The sequence below is a fragment of the Molossus molossus genome, unplaced genomic scaffold (genome assembly GCF_014108415.1).
Source record: "Molossus molossus isolate mMolMol1 unplaced genomic scaffold, mMolMol1.p scaffold_m16_p_2, whole genome shotgun sequence".
NCBI classification, from domain to species: Eukaryota; Metazoa; Chordata; class Mammalia; order Chiroptera; family Molossidae; genus Molossus; species Molossus molossus.
The window spans coordinates 137,409,836-137,432,627 of NW_023425355.1; the positions used below are offsets into that span (position 1 = coordinate 137,409,836).

General features: G+C 40.8%; 1 long non-coding RNA gene across 3 annotated transcripts in view; it reads right to left on the minus strand.

Moving 5' to 3' along the window:
- Positions 1-21,577, minus strand: part of LOC118636625 — a 43,076-nt gene extending 21,499 nt beyond the window's left edge. For 2 of the 3 annotated variants that reach the window (XR_004960675.1, XR_004960674.1), the window contains exons 1-4: positions 21,530-21,577; positions 18,566-18,641; positions 14,609-14,729; positions 12,799-12,828 (exon numbers count right to left, since the gene is read on the minus strand). This is a non-coding gene — a long non-coding RNA (uncharacterized LOC118636625). Of the gene's footprint in view, positions 1-11,506; positions 11,584-12,798; positions 12,829-14,608; positions 14,730-18,565; positions 18,642-21,529 lie in introns of those variants that run through there. The other variant, XR_004960676.1, reaches the window with a different exon arrangement.
- Positions 21,578-22,792: the final 1,215 nt, after the last annotated feature.

Sequence of the window (22,792 nt, forward strand, 5' to 3'; positions counted from 1 at the left end):
TTAGAGCATCTGCCTGCGGTCCAGAGAGACCGGGTTTGGTTCCCACTAAGGGCACGTACCTTGGTTGCAGTTTGTCCCCAGCCCCGGTTGGGGTTGGGTGGGTGGCAACCACTCGATGTGTCTCCCTCACATCGATGTTTCTCCCCCCCCACCCCATCTGAACAAAAAATGGAAAAATGTCCTTGGGTGAGGATAAAAAAATATATATTATGACAAACAAGTTATTTACATCATCTTAATGTCTCTCTTCACAAGATGCATTTTAATTACAAGGGTTAAAATAGTAATTTTACAGTGGAAAAATCCTGCAGACATGTTAACCAAGTGATCAAGATTAACATCACTAGTAATAAGACATATTAACATCATGACCCCCTGATATGATGGCTTGAGATGATCATAACATCATTTGTGTGGAATTCTTTCCCCAAATGCATCATCTCAATTAAAAATGAGAAAATATTAGACAAATCAAAATAAAAGAACATTTTATGAAATAACTAACTAGTACTCTTCAAAAGTGCGAAGGTCATGAAAGACAAGGAAACCTGAGGAATTGTCACAATCGGAAGAGATTAAAGAGACATGACAACTAAATGTAATGTAAGATCCTAGATTGAATCCTGGACCACAAAAGGAACAGTGGAAGAACTGGCAACGTCCAAATAAGGTTTATTAATTAATTACTAGTATTTTATCAATTTTAATTTCCTGATTTTAATATTGTATTATGGTTATGCAAGATGTTAACAGTACGGGAAGCTGGGTTGAGAGTGTATGGAAAACTTACACTATTTTTGCAACATCTCTGTAAATCTAAAATCATTTCAATACAATTTTTTAAATGTCAAGTAAAAAAGCCAGGTGCAGAAACTTACTCTATGACTTCATTTCCATATTCTTCTAAAATACACACACACACACACACAAGCAATGAAATTCATTGTTCATAAATAGATATAAATGTACTAAAAATATACAAACATGAACTAGACAGTGGTTTTTCAATCTTGGCTGCACATTGGAATCACCTGGGGAGCTTTAAAAACTATCAATGCAGGTGATGTTAAGAGAGGGCAAGTTATAGCCCTTCCCTTTGTCACCTAGCACTCTCCAGTTTCAAGAAAGGAAACTAAGACCTATCCATATCTACATTAACTAGAGGGTTTTAAATACACACAAAAATGTGCTTAGGATTCTGGAAAATCATACTGAAGTAGCAATTAAAAATCACCCTGATTTGTAAAAAAAACTAATTGTCTGAATTGCCCCCTTCCTACCCTTTTCCTTTTCCTGATTTTATTTGTCTGGTATGAGACCCAGGCACCAGGGGTTTCTCATAGATTGCCAGGTGACCCTGGTGTACAACCAGGGCTGAGAATGGCTGAGTCTGAAGGAGACATGGGAAATTTGCGTTGGTTGCCTCTAGGAAGAGAAGGAGAAGCATGGGATCAGCAAGTAGAAACTTTAACTTTATTTCAAACCTGAAGCAAAAATGACTAAGTGTTAGAATTTGTAATTCTGGAAGGTGAGACCACAGGTATTTTTAATATTATTCTCAATTTTTTCTCTGTTTCTTTACCTTTATAACAATGTTTAAAGATTAAAAATAAGCTTGTTTGTGAATATGTGTCATTCTTATGAACACAAGAATAATCAAGAAACATTGTTGGTTTTGTTTTATAGAGACAAAGGAAATAAAGAAACAGAGGCTTCAGATTTGTAGCTGTTGAAGGCTCCTTGGAAGTCCCGTTAATAATTTTAGTATCTTTTCCAGAGCTCTTGCCCACAGCTAAAACATGTTAATCCTTATTCCAGGAGTTTACCCTTGATTAATTTCTGGCCAATACTACAATTTAGTGGTTCAATAAAGTTGAAAAATAAGTGGTTCAGTGGTAACAACAAGAACAGCAATGTTGTCTACAAACAGAAATTATTTTTTAAAAGATAAGCACTTGCAATTCTTTAATAATCCTGAACAGGGTAGTATTCAGTCTGTTTGCACAGCTTTTGCTGTACTGGTTGTTTTTAGCCTGATTGGTTGGTTTCCATAGCCACCTTGTCTTGTTAATCAGTTTGCACAGATCTATCCTTCCCTCTCATCTTCCTCTCCAGTGGGACCAGTGGCACACCTCAGCAAGAATGCCACTAAGGGTACAGTCTGTGGCCAGAGAACGCAGAAGCTGATGGTCTCCCAGAAGAGATCAGGCCCATGGTCATCAGGAGGTTTTTTCTGACCAAGCACAGAGAGGGTACTCCAGCAAAGAAAGTATCAGTTAATGTAAGGAAGGCTGTTGTGGGGAAAATTATATTCAGTGCTGGAAAAAGAAAAAGAAGAACTCTGAACAAAGGATAGAAAATGTGAGTTCTAGTCTCAGCTCTGCTAAAGTAGCTATGACATGGTTTGTTTTTTTCTTTCTCTTATTGTCATCCAGCTCCCCTTAGCCCTTCTTTCTTTAAAAAATTTTAAAATTTTTATTTATTTATTTTTTATCCTCACCCAAGGACATCTTTCCACTTTTTTGTTCAGATAGAGTGGAAGGGAGAGAGAGGAAGAAAGAGAGAAAGAAACATCAACGTGAAAGGGACACATCTAGTGGCTGCCACCCACACAACCCAACCGGGGCCGGGGACAAACTGCAACCGAGGTACGTGCCCTTAGCGGGAACTGAACCCGGGTCCCTCTGGACCGCAGTCTGACACTCTAACCGCTGAGCAAAACTGGCCAGGGATACCCCTTTTTTGTGTGTGTGTTACAACAAACACATTTTATTTTTCCAGTTTATTTAAACTGAAAATAACAAAAACAGTTCACCTGTATTTTAGATTCCACATGTAAGAGAGTTCATATAATATTTGTCTTTCTCTGTCTGACTTATTTCACTTAGCAAAATGCCCTCGAGTTTCATCCATATTGTCGCAAATAGCAAAAATTCATTCTTTCTTATGGCTGAATAATATTCCACTGTATGTGTGTATGTATATCACAGTTCCTTTATCCATCAATGGACACTTGGGTTGTTTCCATATCTTGGTTATTGTAACTAATGCTGCAATGAACATGGGAGTGGAGATATTTTTTGAGTTAATGTTTTCATTTTCTTGGGATAAAGATCCAGAAGCAGAATTGCTGGATCATATGATAGCTCTATTTCTAATTTTTTGAGGACTCTCCATGCTGTTTTCAACAGTTGCTGCACCAATTTACATTCCCACCAACAGTGCACGAGGGTTCCTTTTCCTCCATATTCTTGCCAACAATTGTTATTTCTAGTCTCTTTTTTTTATAATAGCCAGATTTTTTTCAATTTCAGTCAATAAAAATTTATTTATCCGAAAGGAAATCCAAGTGTTTTTTTGAAACAACTTGGTTTATCTGACATTATCAGCAATTGCATTGCCACTCAGGAGGAGAAAACATCTTCTCCATAATAAATGAGGAAAAGGAAATATAATAAAATGATTGTTTTTCTAAATTATAATGTGTTTATGTTGTGATGTATGCTCAGTAGTTACTTTATGATACATCTTGATTTTCTAACAGATGCCTTTCCACCATCTTGGGTCCCTCAAATGCAAGAACTTTGTCTTTGTCATCTGTGTATCCCCAGTGCCTGGACCACAGTAAATACTCAAATGTTTTTTGAATTGGCTAGAATTGACACTAAAAAGGAGTAAATTAGTAGGTCATCTGTTGCTGGCTCCCTTCTAGAGAAAAATTATTTGCCTTTGTTTCTAATTCAGTGTACTGGATTTTGGGTTGTGCCTTCCCAATACTCCTTTCAGGACTGACTACCTAGCTGATTGGAGTGTTGGCAGCTGAGCATTCTCCATTTGATGGAAAGAGCTGCCTCAGCAAGGATGTGCCCCTTTACTGGGAGAGCCCACATCTAATGACTGGTAGATGCAGAGGTATAAAGACTTAAGCCCTCACTCTAACCCCAGACATCTCTGCATGGTTATCCCAGATACAGAGCTCCCCAGAGGATCAACAGAGGCCCTTGTTGTGACTGCACTGTGGCTCAAATGATCCCCGGGCTAATCCTGCTAGTTTCTCCTCTTTCACAAGTGTTAATCCTAAGGACATCCCTAATAAACTTGCTGCAAATGAATCCCTCACTCAGAGTCCGCTTTTTGGGGAACACAGCAGGCCACACTCCCTAACCTCTGTTTTAGATGTGGCCTTCTCAGGCCTGATCTATAAAACACTGAATACATGTTGAGGCCCAGATTTGCCCCTGAACTGAGTTTTCACTAAAGAAGCCTGCAGGATATGGAGACAGGGCCACAGTCTCACTCACAAGACACTACTCTGTTCCCCTAACCCCTCTTTTCTCACTCCTCTACAAATGTCTACACATCCCTACTCAGAGATCCTGTTACGACCCAAACACACAAAAATTCCCTCTTTGGGCCCAAAGTAACTGTAAACTGAACACTGTTACTTGAAATTGAATCCCTTTACAGGAAGTGCCTGCTTCCAATATCTTTTAACAACTGAGCACATCCCAAGTTCAAATCCCAGCCTCCCTGCTGAGAGGCTGTCCTGACTCACAGTGCAAAACCCTCAGCTCAGCAGAGGCACCCTTGGCACAGACCAGCTGCTCGCCCAGCTTCATTTGCAGAGCTGCTGCAGCTGGGGTTTTCCACCACCTGGAACGCCTTTCAGGTGAGGATGCCTTTGGAATCCTATGGAGAAGATGGCTCCCACAGCTCCTCAGCCAAGCTCAGCCTGAAGCTTTCCCAGGCCAGTCCAGCCCAAGCCAACCAGAGATGAGAGTCATTTAGAGAAATGATGGGAACATTCAAACACAGATTTGACCTGACTGGTTTTAAGTTGACAGCTAGGGCAACTAAGTCCCATCACTTCTGCCATCTTGTTGTATCAGATGTCCTCAGCAGACACCATAACTCAGTCACACAATTGTCTGGGCATCACTGGGCAAATGTCTCTTTATTAGCCTCTTAACAATATAGGCTTTTTCATCTAGTTCTCCCTCCGCCTGTGGAACATTCTCTCATACCCACAAAAAAGAAAGGCTTCTCAGGAGGCTCTAACATTCCTTTTTCAACCATCCCCCTCCTCAGCAATACAGTTTTTTCTTTGTATTTGATAGAATCAAAATCAGATGCGTTGCCATCAGGATATGATAAACTGTACTCTTGGTGTTTCATCATAATAGCAAGTTTGGGACTAAAGCCAAACAGTGGCAATTTTTTCTCTTCAAAGAAAAATTGCTTTTAAGAATTAAATAAAATTCTTCTTCTACACACCATCTTCAACAGACTCTTCTCCAACCTATGGTACAATATTTTATGAGGAAGATCTTTTTGTAGAATATCTTGAATATTTCCTATTTCAAATCAATTCATTTGATGCCTTCAGCAAAAATTAAATAGAGATTTTAGTAGATCATTTTAGAGTCATGGGCCAGATAAAATTAAGGTGAAATCTGGCCTTGAAAAGGAATGTTTTAAAAAAACAAGTAGAAGTAGAAGAAAGACTACACTGCCTTGCTCTGTAAGCAGAGAGAATTGATCTGGAGTGGAGATTTGGTGGACTTTAATCTTACCTCTGGTATTTTGGGGGCTTTCCAGCACCCACACATTTTTGTCAGGCAGTGTTTACAAAGAACTGGAGAAGCAGCATCAATTCAGAAAAAGATTTTGTTTCAGGATGGAAAAGATTAATCAAGAAGTCACATGGTCTATTATTATGCAATAAAAAGTAATGGACTTGTAAGTAAGTGGTGAGAGAAATGACTTCGTAAAAACTTTTATTTTCTTCCAAAAGGATAAAAGGAAGAAGAGCTGGACACAATTTCAGTGCTACTTAGGAGGTGAAATGTAAGGTTTGATCATTTTTGCAGACCTCCAAAAGAGTGGGTAGCATTTCTAAGGCTGTAGTAAATATTGACTGTACAGCTATATGCAAAAAAATGAAACTAGACTATCAACTTACACCATACACAATAATAAACTCAAAATGGATAAAGGACTTAAATGTGACCTGTGAATCCATAGAAATCCTAGAAGAAAACGTAGGCAACAAAATTTCAGACATCATACGCAGCAAAATTTTCACTGATACATCACCTAAGGCAACAGAAACAAAGGAGAAAATGAACACACGGGACTACATCAAACTCAAAAGCTTCTGCACAGCAAAAGAAACAACCACCAAAATGGAAAGGCAACCCACTGAATGGGAGAACATCATTGCCAATGATATATCAGATAAGGGGTTAATATCCAAAATATATAAAATACTCATACAACTCAACAAAAGGAAGACAAAGAACCCAATTAAAAAATGGGCAGAGGAACTGAATAGACACCTCTCCAAACAGGACATACAAATGGCCAAGAGACATATGAAGAAATGCTCAACATCACTAATCATCAGAGAGATGCAATTAAAACAACAATGAGGTATCACCTCTCACCTGTCAGAATGGCTGCCATCAACAAAACATCAAACAAGTGTTGGCAAGGGTGTGGAGAAAAGGGGACCCTAGTACACAGCTGGTGGGAATGCAGACTGGTGCAGCCACTATGGAAAACAATATGGTATTACCTCAAAAAATTAAAAATTGAACTGCCATTTGATTCATTGATCCCACTTCTAGGAATATACCCTAAGAAGCCTGAAACACCAATCAGAAAGAATATATGTACCCCCATGTTCATAGAAGCACTATTTACAATAGCTAAGATCTGGAAACAGCCCAAGTGTCCATCAGTAGACGAATGGATAAAAAAGCAGTGGTACATATACACAATGGAGTACTATGCAGCTGTAAGAAAGAAAGATGTCTTATCCTTTGAGACGACATGGAGGGACCTGGAAAGTATTATCCTAAGCAAAACAAGCCAAGCAGTGAAAGACAAATACCACATGATCTCACTTATATGTGCAATATAATGAACATAACAGTCTGAGGAATACAGTAGACCCAGAGACGTGGAAGTAGGGTACAGACTGATGACTCTCAGAAGAGGGGGTGGGGGGAGAGAAGAGATAAACCACAGAACTTATATGCATGTACGCATAACCGATGGACCGGACAACAAAGTCGGGTATGGGGTCGGGGGGATGGGGAAGAGGGTGTCAATGGGGGAAAAAGGAGAAACATCTGTAACAAAAATAAATTAATAAAAAATTATAAAAAAAATATTGACCGTACAGTCATCCCTTGCCACTTCGCGCTTCAACTTTCGTGGCTTCACTCTATCACAGTATATAAATAAAGAATCCTACTTTGCAGAAACTCATTTATTGTGGTGGAGTCTGGAACTGATTAATGGCAATAAATGAGGGCCGACTGTATAACTGTTATAGATTTACTTTGGGGCTCTCAAGAGAAATAATTTTCTCATCGAGGTTTTTCCTTGCAGCTAACCTACTAGGACAAAATGATCATTTCTTCTGCTTCCTGTGCTGCAATTATTTTATTGAGAGCTGTGTGTAGTCAGTATTACTATCAAACATCATCATCAAATGTAGATAATGGTGATGGTGACAGTGACAGTGATGGTGGTGATAGAGATGAGAGTGATGAGGATGATGGTGGTAGACATGAAATGGTAATGGAGGTGGCCATGGTGATGTGGTAGTGGTGGTGATGGTAGTGATAATAGTGATTAAGTAGAAGCTTTCTAGTAATGGTGATTGTGATGATAGCAATGGTAATGGTGATGATGATGGTGGTGAAGAAATGGCGGTGGCAGTGGTGATGTTGATGCAGATTACGATGGTAAAGGTGATTATCTTGGTAATGGTAACAGTGATGATGATAGTGGTAATGGTAGCAATGGTGTTGATGATGGTAGTAGTGGTAGTAATATGGTGTATATATAGTAAATAATGATAAGACCAGTCCTTTACAGAGATTATGTCCCTATTCAGAAGGTGCAATATCTGATCATTCATTTCTGAACTTCCTTCAATGAGTCATCACATTACCAGGTGGACTTATTTATTCTGTCACTCTTAAAGTACTTATTCAGCATCCACTATGTTCCAAATATTGTTTAAGGTACTGATGATACAGCAGTGAATAAAACAAACAAAACTCCATGCTCTTAAAGAGCCTCAATTTTAGCCAATGAGACAGACAATAAACAAAGTAGGAAAGTAAAATATGTCAAATGTAGGGTGATGATAAGTCCTAAAGAGAAAAGGCATGGGAAGTGAGATAGAGAGTGTTGGCAGGGGTTGGGGATGGGTGTGTGTGCATGTGTGTGATAGTTTGGATAACTGTTCAGCAAATATTCTCTCTCTTCCCCTTCCCAGTGTGGGCAAAGATATTTCCTAACTCAATGTTACGCTTGGTCATGTGATTTCCTTTGACCAATAGAATGTTTATGGACTCTGATGCCAGAAGAGATTTTGAAATGCTTATATAATTTGGCTTGGATCTTGTACCCTGATGCTATATCATGAGAGGAGCATGCCCTAGGCAGCCATTGCTTCTTTAGTCTGGGCCTCAACACAAGCACACACAGAGCAGACCTGAACCCAACCTGCAGCCTAAAGCAGAGCTGACAAACTAAACCCATCCTAAACCAATCAAGTATCATTAGAACCAATGAGTATGGAAATAAATGCTTGTTGTAAGTCACTGAATCTGGGAATGGTTTATTATGCAGCCTAATTTTGGCAATAGCTGACTAACACAGAGGAGGCCTCACTGGAAAGACAGCATGTGAGAAGAGATCTGAAGGAGGTGAAATAACATGTAATGCAGGTACTTGGTGAAAGATCATTTCAGGCAGAGGGAACAGCAAGTACAGAAATTCCGAGGTGTAAATAGAAACGACATGTTCAAGCAAGAAGGCCAATGTGGCCCAGCTGGTGTGGCTCAGTGGTTGAGCATGGACCCATGCACCAAGAGGTCACCAGTTCGATTCCTGTTCAGGGCACATGCCCAGGTTGTGGGCCCAGTCCCCTGTGGGGGGCATGCAGGAGGTGGCCAATCAATGTTCTCTTTCATTGATATTTCTATCTCTCTCCCTCTTCCTTCCTCTCTCTCTAAAATCAATAAAGAAAAAATATATTTTTTTAAAAAGACCAATATGGCTGAAGCAAAGTAGAAGAGGGGAAGAGGATTGGAGATGGGGTTAGAGAAGGAATAGGATTGTGGACAGATTATATAGGGCCTCATAGATCATAGTAAGAACATTGGGAAGCCATTAAAGTGTTTTGACTAGAAGAGTGACACAATTTAACCTGTATTTTGAGAGGATCACTATAGTTTCAGTGTAGGTGACTTGGTTGAGGAGGGGAGAGCAGGTAAGTTGCAGTGGTGACTCCTTGTCTTGAACCATCTCCATGGGATGGCCCAGACTCTTCATCATCCCCCTCCCCACAGTAGCTGAGGAAGATGAAGCCATTAGGGTTGGGTTCAGTGGTAGTTATCAGTAACAGAGCCAAGATAAAAGCTCCCATTCCCATGTTTCCAATCTGTTGCTTAGCACAGAGAGCGTCACCACTCCATCTCTCTATTGTCTAGGGGGTTCTCAGTGATTCAGGAAAGGAGGACCTTTTCAGAACAGCTCAGGCAGACACAAATACAGCCTGACAGCCCAGCCACAGTCTCTTGTGTGTATGGATCCTTCCTGCTTTGTCTCAGTTGGCAACACGCCTTTTATTCCAAGCCTCAGACGAAGAGCCTGCCTGCATCCTGGGGGCCCTGGCTGCTCTTAATATTTCATGGTGGCACCTAAAAGGCTGGGATTCCTACACTCTAAACCTCCTTATTTTCCTAGGCTCCATTTGAAATGAATTTGCCTTGCTCAGCATTCCAATAACCTTATACCTCCCCATGGTACCACATTGTCCTTTACTAACTGTTTCTCTATTTGGCCTTGGACTTCTGTAGAACGATCAAAAAGGCATACTTAGTCTAGCATTTTCCAAACTCTGTGGGGGACATTAATCTTTTCTTCAAGTTTCATCTGATTATATGGAAAGGTAACTAAGGGTGTACCTGTGTGTGTGTGTGTGTGTGTAGTTGCATGTATGTAGGTGTACTGGGGGGCATATTGTTTAGAATATTTATTTGAGTGTTATCAAATAAAATTTGATTATTGTTATCTGAATATTACTAGTTATTTAAGCTTCTTTTTCCTGCCTTTTTTTGGCTTAAGTTTGAACATTCACAATATGTTTTAGAAGAGAAGATACTTTTTCCAAGTCAAAAGATAGCCTAAGATAAATGCATCTATCAGTAAGAAATATTTTTAAATGTGAGAAAATTGAACTAAATTGTCCCCAGTTTTATCTTATTTTGTCAAATGACCTCAAAGAAAAAGAAAATTTTGTGAAAAGTTATCAGAATAGCTAATATTTGTTTTCTATTACTGAATCACCAGATTTAGAGAAATACTCTGTCCTGACCTTCTGTAGCCACAGATGAGTCCATTTGGCTGGATTTAGTGTAGACTTCCTAGTTCTGGATGCAAGTTTCCATGACAACAAGCTACACCCAGCAAAGGGAGAGGGAGGAGGTTTTCAACAAGAGAAAACTTTGCTTTTGGAAAGGAAAGTTAACTGGATCCAGAAGCTAAGCAGACACTTGGGGGAGGCATCACAAGATCATATTACAGCATCACAGCAGGCTGGGACTAGAGAGGGGACTCTGGGAGCAACAGTTGAGCCACCCCATTTTACTGACAAGGAAATTGAGGCCCAGTGTTGGAGGTTACCAAATCTGATTCCTAGTATATAGTCCTTGGGAGGTGGAGGTAGAATTTCTAATGCAGTTCAGTCGCCAGTATAAATGGCTGATCAGAGGTTATGCAAGAATTGCTCTTTGAATAATGTAAAAGATTCTGTGAGGGTGTCAAATTTGTCTTGTGGCCACAATGTATGAGGACTGAATAAGTGCTGAGGCAGAGCCACTTCTCTGTTTGGAGTCTCTTCAAAGACTGTATTTGAGGACAAACCAAAAGTATAAAGCTGGCTGCAAAAGAAACTGTGACTGGGTGGTTCCTTCCCATCAGCTGATGGCAGTCTAGGTGAACAGTTCTTCCCTGCTTCCTAGCTCTAACAGCCTGACTTTCCAGGCCAAGCTGTGGATTTCCTACCTTCATACTTTCCTACATTCCCTCCAACTGTATGTCTCTAGCCAAGTGGCCTTTAATTAACTGCTGTCATTGTAACTGACCCTGAGACTTTCATGTATTCTCTCACTCTAAGTACTTAGCAAAACAAATCTCAGGGAGAGACAAGTTCAGTGATTTTCCCAAGGGCACATATCTTGTAAGCAACAGAAGCAGGTCTCTGGGAAAACAAATCCAGTGCTTCTTCAACCAACTGTGCACTTCCCCCACCAGAAAAATGTTACAGATTGCTAATCGGATGGCACAACTTAATGCTAGAAATGGTTAACAAGTAGAAATGCCTAGGTAAGGACAATCTGTAAGTGAGGCAAGTAAGGAAAATAACTGCTGAAAGCTAGGAGAGAGAAACCATCAACAAAAGGAAAAAATAAATACCTACTTGATTTTCTGGACAGGCAGTCAACAAAAGGAGGAAACTGAGTGGTGCCAAGTGTCAACTGCTATTAGATCATGAATCTGAGATGGTAAAGCAGAGTCAAATGCCGAGATAAACACAGAATTTTGTAATGAGGAGACTTCACTTATAAAAGTTAAAAAAAAAAAGAAATGCATGAGTTTGAGATGAGCCGCTTCTCTAAACAAAAATTAAGCCCTAGCCCGACCGGTGTGGCTCAGTAGTTGAGCATCGACCCATGCACCAAGAGGTCACTGGTTCGATTCCCAGTCAGGACACATGCCCAGGTTGTGGGCCCAATCCCTAGTGCAGGGCATGCAGGAGGCGGCCAATTGATGGTCTCTCTCATCAATGTTTCTATCTCTCTCTCCCTCTTCCTTCCTCCCTCTCTAAAATCAATAAAAAGAAAAAAATTAAGCCCTAGCCAGTTTGGCTCAGTGGGCATCAGCCCATGGACCAAAGAGTTGCAGGTTCAATTCCAGTCAAGGGCACATACCTCAGGAGCAGTTCGGTCCCTGGCCCTGGTCAGGGTCATGAGGGAGGCAACCAATCGATGTGTCTCTCTCATATCAATGTTTTTTTCTCTCTCATTCTCTCCCTCCCTCCCTCCCACTCTATCTGAAGGTAAATGGAAAAATATCCTTAGGTGAGGATTTAAAAAAATTAAAATTAACCCACCACCATATGATTGCAAGCAAGAGTAAAACTCTGATTATCTTAAGCAAATGAGGGAATTAATTATCAGGCTAACAGAAGTAATGAGAATCTGTAGGAGAAGGCTTGAACAACCAGCAGACCCAAGGGTGCTACTGAAGTAGCGAAACCATAGCCAAAGCCCAGTGGCCACAGGCACAGTATTTTTTCTCAAGTTTCTTCTACCACTGCTATATATCTAATTCTGAACTTTGCCTACATCTTTGTGCCCCTTGTTTAAGATTCAGTATACTGGGAGCAAATGTATAAGTGACTATTTTAACTCTTGGCTTTACCAGGGCACAGATAGAAAGGGGAACTGGACCTCTTTGCCTTCCATAATGGGAGTATCACCAGGAGACTAAAATGGCTATTTCCCCTACTAAGAACATACACAGTGAGGATGTGTTAATTAAGGCAATACTAATGACTGTAACTAACAAACCCCAAGGTTAATGGCTTAACACAATTCAAATGTATTCCTTAGGCATATACTTGTCCAACACAAATATCCCTGGTTGGCAGCAAACCTTCCACAATATTACTTATGACCCTGGCTCCTTCCATATTGTGGTTCCACCCACCTTTTGAGCCTTGGAGTCCTTTGCATTCAGCTGGAGGATAGATAAAGACAATGAAGTTACATCCACTATTTAAGCTTCTTAATCTAGACAAGATGTACATCACTATTGCTCCCATCCCATTGGTAAGAACCAGTCCTATGACCTCCACTACATGTAGGAGGCATGAGAAATGTAATTTCTGGTAGGCAGATGCTTCCAATCAATTATTCTACACTCTGCAAGAGTGAGTCCAAATCTGCTATGGACAAAAAGTTGTCTCTGTTATGGGAGTCCTCCTACAAAAAGATATGGGGGCCAGTGGAAAGGGAGTGGGTAGGATGTGTTATAGCCAAAAGCCAACATAAGTCTATTATAAAATGTATTTACAGGCACTTGTAAGGAAGACTACATTTTAATTCAAATGAAGTTGGCTGTACCTCCTCCAGCAGAGTTTATAACTCTTGGGGTTGTATATTATTCCGAGAGGTCCACCTGCTGCCCAGGCTTGAACTCCCCTTTGACATCACTGATAACAAGGCAGTATTCAACCTATATTTCCAAACCTCCTCAGAAGCAGTGTGTCAACTAGGATATTTTAACATAGACACAATAGAAAACCCAACTTAGAATTAAATCCAGAGGCAGAGGAGCCTTCAGGCATAGGATAATCAGCAGCTTAATTGACAGGTAATTTTCATGTCTTTGCTCTGCCATCCTCAGTGGTGGTTTCATCTTAAGGCTAGTTCCCCTTATGGCAACAAGATGGCTGCCTGTGAGAGTCAAGACTAATGAGTCCTAATGCAGGTCCAGCAGGAGAGAGAGAAAAATCTCTCCCTCAACCATGAAATCAAGAAAGAGCTTTCTTTAAGTGTTATTGGGTCAGCTTAATGTATGTACCAATCTCTAGACCAGTAAGAGCTACTAAGAGAATGCCATATGCTGAATGGCTTAGAGTGATCAGGATCCATTCCTGGAGCTGGGGATGGGGTCCTTCTCCCGTAATCACATAAAGATGATACTTCAACAAAATTAGGGTCCTGTAGTCAAGAAGGGGGTAAATGGATACTGAGTGGTCAATCAACAGCATGTACTAAAGATGGAGAAGGCTTGCTTGGCTGGTGTGGGTCAGTGGATTGAGCATCATCCCATGGACTGAGAGGTGCCAGTTTGATCCCAGTCAGGGCACATGTCCAGGTTGCAGGCTCAGTGCCCAGGTTGCAGGTTCAATCCCCAGTAGGGGGCGTGCAGGAGGCTGATCAATGTATCTCTCATTGATGTTTCTATCCTCTCTCCCTCTCCCTTCCTCTCTCTCTAAAAATCAATAAAAACATATTTAAAATAAAATAAAATAATAAAATAACATGTGAAGGCTTTACCTGGTAAGAAAGGTCATTCCACTTTGGGGCTGTTGTAATTATTATAAAGTTCTTCTTTATATTGAACCCAAACCTTGCTCCTAGCTTTTCTTTCTGGCACTCCACTTCCTTGTGACATACTTTCAAAATTTTACAGACAGATGTTGTATATTCTTACTCCACACCAAGTTTTCTCTTCTTGAAGCTGAACACCTTTGCTTTTATCCTCCCCAATGTATCATTTTCCACCTCCTCATCACTCTTATATTTCATTTATGCACATGTTCCAATTGACAAAATCCCTCTTACAGGGTAATGTCTAGGAAAGAACAGTAAAACCCTCCTTTGTTCTTTCTACAATCCCTCTATTAATACAGCCAAAGACTATATATTTAATGAAGGCAATAAAAGCTACTATAACAGATAAACCCCAATATCTCAACACATTTAGATAATAAAGGCTTATCATCACTCACATAAAGTCCTGATTGACAGGTGGCTCTCCTCCAAGCATTAGTGACCCATGCTTCTTCCATCTTGAGGCTCTGCTATATTCAGCATACAGCTTCCAAAGTCACCCTTTTTATCTGTGTTAAGCTGTAATGGTGAAAAGCATGAAAGGTCATGTGCTGGCAGTATTTATATACCTGTCCTGAAAACAGAGCACCTCACCTGTGCTCAAATTCTACTGGCTAGAACTCAACCATATGGTCATACCGAATTGCAAGAGGGGTTAGAAAGTGTAGTCCGACCCTGGCCGGTTTGGCTCAGCGGTTGGAGCATCAGCCTGCGGACCAGAGTCCTGGGTTTGGGTCCCGCTAGGGGCATGTACCAAAAAAAAAAAGTAAGTGTAGTTCAAATATTTATGCCACAGTTCACCTGTGGCATATTTACCCACTGTTCACCTACATCCCACTGATGGTTGTTTTTTATGTTTGTTTGTTTGTTTGTTTGTGCTTGCTATTGTCCAAACTCTACCAAATTTTATCATAATGGGCTGCCTATAATTACAGAATTCATCTTTTGAGCCCAGGCGTGGCTCCTCCTGGCTCCCACTTATTGCCCACTTGGGCCTCTCATTTTGCTTGCTTCTGCTACTTTCCTCCTTTTTAGGAAGGTCTCTTTGGGCATTGTATATCTAAGACCTATTTGAAGAAGAGCAATTTAACTGAGTGCAATCAAGTTTGTATAAGTCAAGCAATGGTGCTGACCTGTTTGAAGCATATCAAGGGCCCGAGGGAGTTACTAATTAATACCTCCAGTGAAAATCACATATTAACAATGTCACTGTCTATATCTTTTCCTTTTCTTTTCTTTTTTGCTATTTTTTTTCTGAATTTTCAAGTAGATTTCCAGATCCTCTGTTAATTCATTCTTCTGTGTCTTAAGTGCCACGTGAAAAAGAGGAAAAATTGTATGGTTGGCTGTGCTTTGCAATGCTGGGAATATTTTTAAATGAAGTTGAAGTCTATGCTGCTTTCGTCATTTTTTGAGGCTTTGTGGGCCAGAGCATTTGCTCTGTGTATCTATTTCCAACCCATAATGCAAGACATGTAATTAGTGGTGCCTCCGCCTCTCCCTGGCAAGTTCAATCAGGCAGAGCCCATCAGAATGTACTCCACAAACTCCTCATCCACGGCAAACCAGGGCAGATGTTTCTTACTCCAAAGCACCATTTTCAAACAATTCTCCAGCCAAAGAGTCATCATTGGGATGTCACTAAATGGTATATGCTCTGGAACAGCTCACATTAATTTATAGGGTTATTAAATACTGGACATGGGGTTGTATGTGGCTAGAACTTTGTTACAATAAAACTTCAAAGGAGTTAGTACCACATCAGTCAAAAAATATCTTAAAAGACCCTTTCCAAAAGCCAGTGTGTGGTTCAGCCTCATGGTGTCACGATTTTTTTAGACCAGGAAGAAATACATAGATTCATTCTTGTATTCAAGGATTTACTAAGATCTACTGTGTGCCAGGCACTAGAGTAGGTGATAAATACAGAGATAAATCCCTGGCTAAACAAGCTTCCAGGCCAGTAGAGAAGACAGACATAAGTTAATATAATAATGTAATAGATTTATATAACATTCAGTGGAAAGATATTAGACCTGGATGAGGTCTCACAGATAATCAAATCAAGTGCTTTCTCAAACTTTTAAAACCAATAACCCCCTTCTTATAAAAACAAAAAATTTCTAGGCCACCCCTCAGGAAACTACAATATTATCCCCCCAATGCCAGGAGATATGGATCTTTTAGGAAAACAGAGTTATCATCTGTGGATCTTGGCTAGCCCAGAAAATTTGTTTTTACTTTGCTGTTTTGAAGTTTTATTTTTTTTAAATCTCAGTGTCTTCTAAATATTGAAATTCTATTTAAAAACTCCTCCCTCCTCTCTTCACTCCATCCACCACCCAAGTTAGCTTCTCTACTCCAAGTCCCCCATTTTGAAGATGAAGACACTGAAGTCCAGAGAAAGACCAAAGCTCAGGGACTCTGGTGCATCCAGTGTTATTTGGAGTTAATAATGATGTGGGATGATGAAAGAAATAGCAGGATTGGCTTAAAGAATTGTGCTTTGCTTCTCAAAAAAATGTGATCAGTGCACCAGCAGCTTCAACATCATCTGGGAGCCTGTTAAAAATGCCGATTCTCTCATGCACTGCTGGTGAGAATGCAGACTGATGGCAGCTACTATGAAAAACAATATAGACTTTCCCCCCAAAATTAAAAATGGAACTGCCTTATGAGCCAGCAATTCCATGTCTAGGTATATAACCCAAGAAACACTAAATGGAAAGAAGATATGCCCCATCATGGTCATTGCAGCATTATTTACAAAAGCTATGGAAGCAACCCCAGTGCCCATCAATAGATGAATGGATAAAAAAGCTGTGGTACACTTATACAATGGATACTGCTTGGCTATAAAAAAGAAGGAAATCTTACCATTTGTGACAGCATGGATGGACCTAGAGGATATTATGCTCAGTGAAATAAGTCAGACAGAGAAAGACAAATACCATATGATTTGATTTATATGTGGAATCTAAAGAACAAAATAAACAAACAAAATTGAAACTGACTCATAGACACAGAGAGCAAACTGGTGGTTGCCAGAGGGGAGGGGCATTGGGGAACTCAGTGAAAGAGGTGAATGGAATAAGAAGCAAAATGGATAGTTACAAAATAGTCATGGGGATGTAAGTAAAGTATAGGGAATATAATCAATAATATTGTGATAACTGCATATGGTGCCAGTTAGGTACCAGAAATATGGAGGGAACACTATGTAAAGTATATGATTATCTAACCACTAAGCTGTACACCTGAAACCAATATAAAATAAAATTGAAAGAAAAAAATGCAGAATCTCGGGCATCACCCAAGACCTACAGAATCAAAATCTGCATTTCACCAAGATCCCCAGGTGACTTGTATATACACTAAAATCTGAGAAGCAGTCATTGTTGATGCCCCCATACCACATGTTGTTTGCCCACTTGAGTTCATCAGCAGATATGGTAGACAGTTTCTAACATGCTAATAGCTTCCTACTTCAAATGCCTGAATCTTAACTTCTTGCAAGAATGGTGAAATTGCCCTGGCCAGGTTTGCTCAGTGGTTAGAGTGTTGGCCCGTAGACCAGAGAGACCCGGGTTTGGTTCCCACTAAGGGCACTACCACAGTTGTGGTTTGTCCCTGGCCCCGGTAGGGGTCCTGCAGGTGGCAACCAGTCAATGTGTCTCTCTCACATTGATGTTTCTCTCTGTCTCTCTTACCCCCTCTCTCCCTCCCACTCTATCTGAAGATCTATGCAAAAAAAAAAAGTGTCCTCAGGTGAGGATTTAAAAAAAGAATGGTGAAATTAATGACCTAGGGTAATGACCCTCAACCAATGAGGGATTGGAGCCAGTAGACAAATACCCCATTCTCCCCGCCCTTTAACCACAGAGTTGATTAATCCTCAGCTGATATGCTTTGTCCAATGATGCAAATATCTTGCCAAAAGGAATACCATATAATCCTGAAAGATTTTGTTCCAAAGCTGACTACAGGATCATGCTGACTCTTATCAAGATCTGCTTTTGTTCAGGTGATTGTTTGGTTTTTCCCTGGCTCCTTGCCATTCTTCCACCTCCTAGTCATCTCCCATGACTTAGAATTACCCCAGGCATGGGAAAATAGCACCCAGTAATTTCTTGCAGACTCCACCTGCTTCTCTCATACAGGTTCCCCATGTTGCTTTGGGAATCATCCAACAGTCTCTACCTTTCAAAGCCTTGAATCAGACACTGATCTGACTGAGGCTGGAATTTCAGGGCACTGCTTTCTTTATTTGGATTGGGTTTTAATCGCAGGCTTGCCCTTCTCATATCACACTGACCATAGTCCCTCAGGGTCTCTAATTTACTTATTTTACTTACTCTTTCTAAGAGGCATGGATGATGACTGTTGATATTCTGCCACCTAGTGGAGAAACTGGAACTGCAGGGATGGAGCCTAAAGGCAAAAACGAAGGGATCAATAATTTAACGACCATATTCCTATTGGATGTTTATTATGTACAGACCACTCTACAGATAGAAGCTCATTTAATCCTCATAACGCCCCTATGCTTATGTGATTCTAATTTCACAGGATTAAGAAAATTAAGCAACTTGGCGATAGTGACATGGGGAAAGGACAAAAACCAATAAATGAGCTCATTAATGACTGGGTTACAGCTCTGGGCAACTGAAGTTCAACACTGCTGGGGATCCTTTGATAAACTAGGTGGAACATGCCTCAGAATCATCCTACTAGAGGATGAAGAGACTTCAGCATTTATACTGACTACTACTACTCATTGGTTGAGGGCAATTAACTCACCCACAATTCTGGATGGTACCTACTTGTGGCTAAGCAGAGTTCAGTGGTATCAGAGAGTTCTCACAGGAAAGAAATGGACATTCAGACTCTTGAGGTGGGAAGGTGCTGGCATGCTATACACTTAGACAGTGGTAGAAGAAGATTCTGGTCCAGACACATCCGACTCCAAAATCCATCTTCTAACCTGTCCATCATACTGTCTCAATAGCTCAGCCATATATGAAGTATATCACTTGTGAAGTTCTTGCCTGGAAAGTTCTTCCATATACTTAGAGCTCTAGCCAATGGTCAGACAGACCTCGAGTTCTCATATCAGTTCTGATTCCAACTGGAATTTCAAGCCAGGGTCCATGTTTTCTACGGATTCCCTGATTCACTGTGGATGATTACGGTCTTTGATCTGCTTCATCTCACCATGCTCATAAGCAGGTATGTTGCATCAGCTCCTTGAGCTTTAGCCTGGAAAGACCTGATAGATGGAAATCCTAAAGCAACCAGCTGCCACCTAGGGCAAGCTATGAAAAAGTGGTGCAGCAACCCCACAGTTATTGGCTTTATCCAGGCCCTCCAGTCTTTGCATCAGTGTCTTCTTTAATATCACCAAGATACAAACTGTTATTAGGGGAAAAGCATGGGCTTTCACCACACAGACCTTATTTCATTCTGAGCTCTTGCCATTTATCGGCTGAATGAACTTGAGAAGGTCACTTGACCTCCCTGTCTGTTACCTCACCTATTCATTAGAGCTGATAATACCTACCACCCTTAAGGTTGTTGTAGTGATTGGACAAAACAATGTATTTAAAGCAGATCATGATACCAGGCTTTTGGGGAGGAACTAACTTATTTGGAGGTGCAGACAAGACTGCTAGGGAAGTGGGAGAAATGAAGCAAGGAAGGGAAGACAGTCAATAAAGGTTGAGCTATTAAGCTGGCTACCAGTGAGCAACTAAAAACTCACCCTCAGGGAAACTGTGTAAAGCCCTCAGCTCAGAATTATCCCAAAAAGGAGTTGAGGGAAATAGGATATTTATATACCAATTCCTGAGAGCCATTAGTTGAGGGCTACTCTAGGAGGGTGTTAAGTCTCCCAAGTTTCCACAGTCATGAGAGTGGGAGGGGGAGGAAATGACCCCTCAGGAACATATAGTAGACACTGGCATTTTAAAGTGGGCCAGAGCACACTGAAAGGACTGTGGACCATAAGCAGGGCATCACAGCATTTGCTCTACATAGGCAGCCCGTGCTAGGCACAGAGGAGCTTCTCAATGCATTGGTCCACCTCTCTTGCCCCTTGTCCATCCCACTCACCTTCAGAGTCTCTCTTCTGCCATTTTGCTGAATGCAACGTGGAAGGCATTTGGTATTCTCCTCTGGAATCATATTCTTATTGAATCCTTGTGCTTCATGCTTAATCTCTTTTCTGCATTACATTCACCCTTCCCCTCTTCTACACAATGTCTTATGCTTAATTCCCTCATGTTTGAGCCATTATTCTTTGTTTCACCCTCTCTAGCGACCATCAACTTCTTTCCCAACTGTTCAGGAGTCAGACTTTGTGACATTTCAAAAGTCCCTTCTCCTATGACTTATGTTAGCAAAAGTGTTTCCTTCTCTTTTGCTCCATTCAAAATTAGTACTAAGGAACAGAGCACTATGGCAGACACTACGGATTACTCAGCCAATGGCCATTTGATCTTTTCCTTCTTCATACCAAGAACACATAATTTTTTTAACTCTTCAATAAGAAGCTATGTGCTGCAGAGGAAGCCAAAACCAAAGGAGAAATACGTTTTGGTCTAAGCCAATCATGGTTCTAGCCTTTCTCTTGCAAGTGACTGGCTTAGACATTGTCAGGTAACACAATACTGGCCAACGAGATCTGAGAAATACCCAACGCGGGTCTCTGGGAAAGTTTGCTTTCCTAATGAAAAGGTACCTTTTTTTCCTATTTCTGGGCATTGTCACCTGCATATAACACCCAGAATTGCCACAATCCTCTTGGAACCATGAGGGAAACACAAAAGATTATTAAAGAAGTGGAACTAGAGTTGCCATGTTGTTGAGCCCCTGACTTCACCATCACTATACCCAACCTTTCTCATTGTTTAAGCACATTTTTGTGAAGTCATCTGTCACTTTTGAACAAAGGCACCCTGAAATAACATGACAAAGTCCTTAGACTTTAGAACTTCATTTAAAAATACTTATAAAGAGATTCCAAAGTGGCAGTGGAGTGAATAGAAGCTACACAGACCATCTCCCAGGACAAAACTGGAATTAAAACTAAAGTAAAGACAAATTGTTGGGAAAAAGCAACAAGAAAGCAGCTTGCAAGGACCATATAACCAGGGACACTGAATCAATCCTGGTAGGATTGCGGTGGTGTGAAAGGAGGGCTGGGAGCCCACAGACAGCAGCGGTCTTAGCTGTGAGCAGAGCCCTCGGGTTTAAACTCCCAAGAGAATCCACAGACCAGAGAGCCAGGACAGAGCACTAAAATAGCCACAGCCACTCACCTTGGGCTCCTGCAGAGGGAGGGTAGACTGGATAGGAACTGTGTGAGGACACTCGGGATTTGAAGGGCACTCAGAGCTTTTGCTGAGTTGTGGCCACAAATGATGGTGGACAGTTTGCTCCTTCCCAGAACTCTGGTGAAAAGTAGCAGCCCTTCCCTTGGAGATTCAACCCCAACCAGGTGGGCCACTGAAATGCAAATTGAGGCCCATTAACACCCAGCATCTGCCCCACCCTCGGGGAAATCCCCTTACACTGAACACCTGAGGGACTTTTTTATTCAACTGAGAACCCAAGGCTCTTCAAGCAACCCCTACTAATAGCCTCCAGGCAAAGAGCTAGAGGATCACTGAACCATTCCTGGGCTTGCAACTCTACCGAGGAAAGTAAGACTTCACAGTGGTGTTTAATGTTGGTCCTCCATTGCTCATTCAAACACAGTAGAGGGAGCCACAAACAGCAAAACACCAAAACCCACAGGGAAAATTTGGCAGGCTCCAAAGCCCACTGAGATAGCCAAAATGGTGAAACAAAGAAACAAATCCGAAATGACGGAACAAGAGACCACACCAAAGATGAGATAAATGAAATGCAGTTAAGCAAGTTAACAGAGCTAGAATTCAGAGCCATGATCTTGAGGAAGCTCAACAGCATGAGGAAAGATATAGAAATGTTGAAAATCAACCAATTGGAAATTAAAAATCACAAAGAAGAAATGAAGAATGACATATCAGAAATAAAGAACACATTGGAAGGTCTAAACAGCAGAGTAGAAGAAGCTGAGGATTGAATCAGTGAAATACAAGACATGGTAGAAAAAATCAACCATTCAGAAAACCTAAGGTAAAAACAATTAAAAAACAGGAAGACAGCTTAAGAGAACTGTGGGACAACTGGAAACATAATAACATTCACATCATAGGAATCCCCGAAGATGAAAAAAATGGGCAAGTGTTAGAAAATATATTTGAAGAAAAAGTGACAGAAAAATTCCCTAATTTGGTGGAAGAAGAAGGCATTCAAGTTCAAGAAGCACAGAGAGCCCAAAGTAAGAAGAAGCCAAACAGGCCCACACCAAGACACATAGGAATTAAAATGCCAAAAATTAAACACAAAGAGAGAATCCTAAAGGCATCAAGAGATAAGCAACAGGTTACCTACAAAAGAACCCCCATAAGGCAGTCAGCTGACTTCTCAACAGAAACATTACAGGCCAGAAGGCAATGGCAGGAAGTAATCAAGGTCATGAAAAACAAGGATCTCAA